Source organism: Phalaenopsis equestris, unplaced genomic scaffold (genome assembly GCF_001263595.1).
Source record: "Phalaenopsis equestris unplaced genomic scaffold, ASM126359v1 Scaffold233457, whole genome shotgun sequence".
NCBI lineage: Eukaryota > Viridiplantae > Streptophyta > Magnoliopsida > Asparagales > Orchidaceae > Phalaenopsis > Phalaenopsis equestris.
Window position 1 is genome coordinate 47506 of NW_018251403.1, and position 6600 is coordinate 54105.

Consider the following 6600-nt stretch of genomic DNA (forward strand, 5'->3'; position numbering starts at 1 on the left):
TACTGGTCTTAGCTAAACCCTAGCCTAGGGCCAGTGGGTCTAGGGGACCATCTAATGAGTCTCCCAAAGGATCCAGGAATCAAAATCGACAAAGTTTGGGTTTAATGGGTTTTAGGGTTGTGAGTGAAAGTGAGTGCAAGTGAGTACAAGTGAGTGAACTATACAAGTGAGTGAACTAGCTCCAGACCAACACCCATGGTCAATCTTAAGACCAAGCAGTTCTATGGGGACTCCCCTTGAGCTTTCTCTATAGTGGCCCCACCTACTAAGTGTTAGAGGTTAGGACCAGTATAATGAACTTCAAGTTGAGCACAGAAGAGTTTAGAGTCTCTAAAGGTGAGGGTTCCTTTTCTATTTTTCTAGGAATAGTCAACAGGAAAATCTTATGGCTAGACCCTAAGCTACTAAAGAGGGAAAACTAAACCTCAACCAAAAGTGAGGTCAACAGTATTATTACACTATAGACTTGTTAGAGCAATATAGCATCCATCATTGATTGGATCTTAATACCTTAAGACCAAACTCAGACATTTATTTGATTAAAAGTTAGTCCAACTGAAATATGTAAAATCTGACCCATAGAACTTCACATCCTAAATTTATTCGAGTTGGACCTTGACATTAGTTTGTTATAAAATTTTAGACTTAAATTGTTGCATCACTCCGATTTGATCATTCAAATTAAATTTTATAGATCAATTTCTGTAATTACAAAATTAATCTTTATTTGACGATATTCTTGCTCGTCGATTTTTTATTTGTTCGACTATGTACATTTGCATTTTCATCAATAAGCATATCATAGTAGCGGATAAAACCACTCTCCCATTATCCATTACCAATATTAATAACCTCATTACTCTCTTTTGTTGACACTCCTACTTGGAAAGTGTTGAAATTTTAGAATAATGCGGAATAAAATGGAATACTTAATTTCATTGATATGAATGGGGTTATAAATAACCCTTACAATAATTCTATAATAGGAAAAATAATAAAAAAGAAAAGATATATCACCTGATATCTCCAATAATTAATTCATATTAATTATTAGGAGATAATAATATAAAATAGGAAAACAAGTAATTTCTAATATATGAAAATTATATGAAAATAAAATATCTCTTTATATTAAGGAAAAAAAATTATTCCTCATAACTTTTTCTAGGAATAAATTATTTCCTATTATAAGTCTTAACAAGAAAGGCAATAAACCATGTAATTTAAATTAGATATTTCAACACTCCCCCTCAATTTTAACATGGTTGAAAACCATATTTTAACTTAAATTTGAAAACATCGGCTGTGGTATGCTGACTGGACAGGTAGCATTAATTTGACAAAAAAACTCCAACAATCCTCAAATCGTAAGTGTCGAAGCCTGAGAGTGCTAAAACCTGAGAGCGCCGAAGCCTGAGAGCTTCGAAGCCGAGAATTCCGACGCTTGAGAGTGTCGAATCCTGAGAGTGGCCGAAGCGTGAGAGTGGCCTGGAAGAGGGTTAACCTCAATTTCGAGACATTGATGAATTTGTAAGTCACCGGTTGAATGATAATTGCATGAAAGATGCAAGAAGGCTGCAGGGAGGTTGCAGGAAAGCTACAAGGAGGTTGCAGAGAGATTGCAAGAAAGCAGCAGAGGGCCAACAACAGTGCTTAAGAAAACTGTAGTGCTCGGAGAAGGCTGCAATAATGCTGCAGGAAAGAGCAGTGCTTTCCTTGGGAAGAGCTGGCCAAAATCTGCAAGGAAAATTTTGTTGAGGTAGATTTGATGGCAAGAAAAGCTGCATGAGGGAGGTTCGATGGCGGGAAAGGCTGCAAAGGAGAGAACTAGCTGCAGGAGTAAGCTCGAAGGTCTAGTCGGCAGCAGATATGTACGCAGGAAGCTCTAGCGGCAAAAAAGGTCGCAGGACGGAATTTCACCGGCAGGAAGGACTACATGAGGGAGTTCTAATGGTAGGAAAGCCATCAAGGGATAGGTCCCGCTATAAGGAGGTGCCTCGACGGTCCTGGAAGGAAATCGAGAGGTCTGAAGGCTGGAAGATCCTGCAGGAAGGATCTGCGACTGAAAAAAATGCAGGGAAAACTACCATGGGAGAGACCGCAAGGAGGCTAGTGCTCTGTGCGATTCTGCAGGGGACAAAGACTTTCATTAGAGAGTGAAAACTGGAATTTCAACTGGAGTTCTTCCGTGATTTGCACCGGAGAGAAAAAAATAAATCCCATTGGTGAACCAAAATTTTTACTAGAAAGAGAAAATAATGTCCGTTGTTTGCGGAAAATGCAAGTCTGCAGTTGCCCAAATGCCTGCGTAGGGAAAACCGCTGAAATCGCAATGGTGTAGTGAACCAGGCACCTACGCAGAAAAAAAATTGAGGCACAGCAAAGGCTACATAAATTGACTCTGAAAACTGGCTGCCCCAGCATACAGAAAAAAGCAAGGTGCAACAGAAGCTACGAGAATTGTCGGATGCAGAGAAGAATGTAGAGAGGTCTCCGGTTCTAATGGCTACTTTGAGGTTGGAAATGCAACTCGGCCTGACAGGAGAAATGGACGGCTTGTCCGATCCACAACATCGATATCTCTGGCGAGATGATGAGGCGGGTGGCAGCATCGTTGGTGCCACCCTCGCGAGTTCACTGAATTTGCTTGAAATGATCTTGATGATGGTGTCGAATCCGACTTCGAAGGAAAAAGGAATAGCCGTAGGAGGGATTATAGGGATGAACTCGATCTGCTACCGAGGAAGAAGAAGATGCAGGAGATGAACGTCATGATGGCAAGGATAGCCAAGCCTAGTGTCCAGTTCACATTGCTCTGGATATATATAATGAAGGTGGAGGAGATCATGAAGCATGTCCATGTAGCAATATATTCAAAGCAGTATACCACAACAACCATTATAAATGTGTTTTTGCAAATTTAATATGGACCAAAAAGAGCAGAGGCTATTTAATTTGCTCAATCTCTGAGTACCACAATGTTGAGCTCGGAAGGTCCTGAATCTCATAATGAACTCCATCCATCTCTCGCCTGAATCATTGCTCATCGTTGCGTAGAACATATTGGCTCAAATTCAAGAAACAGATGGAGACCAAGCAATGAAAAAAATCTTCCTCTTCTTGCACATTTCTTGTGTCACAAAATCAAAATCATAGACGACATATCGACAATCATTTTTAGGCAGGCTTGCCAAGAAATCATCGTAGCTCTCAGCAGCACCTCCAGTCTTCTCCACAACCACCTCCTTTCGCTTCTCGTAAATTTTGAAAATCACATATCGATGTGTTTTCTTTCTTTGTAGCTCTAAGAATGTGTCTCGACAGTGATCAGCAACTCCCATCCCAGAGGAAGCATTAGAATATGATTGTAGGAGAGCCATCCCGAAACGTATATGAGGGATGGTGGATTTTCTTCAAGGTGATTTGGAGAGGAAGGCGTAGAAGACTGTTGCAGCTCTGCGTACAACAAGGAGAAACTGATTCACATCCTCATGCCATTGGTTTTATGATTGGAATGAGGAGACGTTGGAGATCCAGAAAAGCTGCGTGAAGAAATGTCGGGGTGCTTGGAGGAGGAGGCAATTCCCTTTCTTCTACGAGGCGCCCAAAATTTCTGAAGGTAGCTGCTGGAGGCGAACCGGAGAAAGGGAAGGAGGCAGTAATCAGAAGGGAATCTTGATTTCTACTATAGGAATATTCCCTAGATTTCCTCTTGCTGCTGCGTAGATTCGAACGCGCTTTCCATTCCTAGCCTGTGGAAATAGGAAGGAACCTCGATGCGGAAAAAGGAAGGAACCTACGGAATCGGAAAACTTGAGGAATCTGCAGGTGACGAGTGGCGATGGGAGCATTGTTGCGGGAGAAGAAGATCTCGACCGATCTAGTGGCCCATCGGAATACTTGCTGGAGGCGATCAGTGAGGTTGATCTGAGCACACAGAGCCGTAGATCCATCTCACCCGATCTCCCTCACTCCATTTTATATTCATACCAGTAAGAAATGAAGGAGACAGCCTCGTAGCCGGACAGAGCGGCGTACGGGGAACAACAAGTGCGCCCGGAGGTCTTCCGTACTTGACGGCAGGATGATCGGTAAGCGGTCGCCCCTGAAACTTCGAATGGGAATGGATTCCGTGAGCACAACAGAGTTTCTGAATCGCTTGGGAAGAAGATTAGGATCAAGGTCATCGTCGAAATTAGTTGCGCGAGCGGAGATGTCGATATGGGTGAAGTTGATGCGCTCGCAGCAAGTCTCGGTGAAACCGACGTAGAGCAGTGTTGCAAGGGGTCTGGAGAAAAAATTGTTATTCCTCTCCCTCCCTCCCCCAAGGATGAAAGGAGGGTTGGTGGCTAGAGTACGAAATTAGACTCTGATGCCATGTTAAAATTTTAGAATAATGCGGAATAAAGTAGAATACTTAATTTCATTGATATGAAATGGGTTATAAATAACCCTTACGAGAATCCTATAATAGAAAAAAATAATAAAAAAGAAAAGATATATCACCTGATATCTCAAATAGTTAATTCATATTAATTATTAGGAGATAATAGGAAATAATATAAAATAGGAAAACAAATAATTCCTAATATATGAAAAGAAAATATCTTCTTATATTAATGAAAGAATTTATTCCTCATAAATTTTTCTGTGAATAAATTATTTCCTATTATAAGTCTTAACAGGAAAAACAATAAGTCATGTAATTTAAATCAGATATTTCAACAACAACAGTCATCTAATCTAACATGACCCTTACAATCATATTTTCTACAATCATACTTCTAAATATTTGTTGATGTTGCAATCACTTTTATTTTTAATAATGATTAAGAAGTTTGAAGCTTTTTAGAGTTTTCATTTAATAAACTCTTCAAAATTTTATTTATATGTGATATCGTCTTTAATTTTTTTTTAATATGAGTAACAATAGTAAACTCAATAAGAAAATTATTGTTGGAATCAACCCACTAAGATTCGAGTTAGGATTCGGTCAGTCAGTTGCACCACATAGGAAGGGTTCATGTCCACCTAAAAAAAATTAACTTATAATCTTGATTTTTGTAATGAAAAATTCATGTAAAGTTATGAATTTTACAAGTTTATGAAAATTATCATGTCAAAACATTATGATTATTTTAAATTAGGCTGATACTAACTCATCACAAATTAAATATTTTAGTGTCATGTCAGTTGAGACTCAGGTTCAGTATATACGTGTCGCATTCGAGCAGACTATATTCAAACCAAATTATTTTCAAACTAAGTATAAACTTAACTCATAAACATGATGAATTGACATGATTAACAATAAAGCTCAACTTGTAATGAGTCAATTCATGGATGTTTTTGATGAGCAATACTTGCCAAACTTCTAAACACAGCCCTCATTGAAAAAGATAGAATGAACACTCATTCTCAACATGTCATGCCCAATCTTCACGACAGCTGGCCCCAGATGGCAACGGTCATACTTGGGGCCCATATATGCGGAGCCATTGGATTAAATGCCAAATCCTATGAGCTCACGCAATATTCGTGTCAATCACTACCCTGTCAAAACTGATTCCTTCAATTTTGACTTCCAAATTCTCCCAAAATGTAATTTTTACCATTTATATTTTAATTTATTATGTCAATCCATAAAAATAATAGTTAAAAAAGCAAATCAAATTATTATAATATTAAATTTTAAGTTATCTAATTTATTTTTATATAAAAGTTATCATTTTTAGTGCTACATATTACATTAAAATGAAAAAAAAAAATTAGATATTGATCTATTTTCTTAAGGAAGATCTATATGCACAATAATAGACATAATTGAACAAGACTGTTTATTTTATTGAAAAAAAAAAGATCTAAAAAAGGATTCAAATGGATTAAATTTTGAATCATATTCAAATTTTATTTATGCTAAGTTCAAATTTAATTTGAAATTTGTGATTCAGATATGATTCGAACTTAAGATGTAAGGCACCTATTCAAATTTTTCTTGAAACGGTTTGTATCTCATTCGAATCACGAGTTCGAAAGTCGTGTTTTGAACAAGATGTTGTGCCTTTGAACAACTTCAAAGAATATGAAACGTACTTCCAATAGGCTTTTAGAATTGAATAAAATAAGGTTGAAATTTGATTCATATAGAATCTAAAATACGCTCAAAACTTATTTTAAAAAAAAAAATCGAAAATAGTTATGAACTTTTGAAGAGTCAAATTATCTTAATATTATCCAATTTTTTTTTATTTTTTATTTTGAATGAATGACCAAAAATGAAAATTTTAGATTATCTCTAAATTTTTTTTATTTAGAATTATAGCTGAAATATTCAGGAATGAATTATTAAGTAAAAAATTTGAAGTACTTGAAGTATTATATTTTATTATTATTATACAGTTTAAATTATGCTAAAATAAATTTAAAATTTATTAAGTCAATCTATTTAACCCAATTTAAACCATTGAATAGTAAGGTCCCAACTGCTTTCATTTTTATTCATTTTTTTTATCTTTAAAATTATTAATTGTTATAGTTTTATAACTTTTCATTTTCTGAAATAAAATCAATTTTAAAAAAAATATATTTAAAGTATCTAAA

At 36.4% G+C, this 6600-nt stretch overlaps 1 pseudogene; it reads right to left on the reverse strand.

The window, feature by feature from the left end:
* Positions 1-2950: 2950 nt before the first annotated feature.
* On the reverse strand, positions 2951-3380 carry LOC110038670 (annotated as a pseudogene).
* Between the last annotated feature and the right edge of the window lie 3220 nt (positions 3381-6600).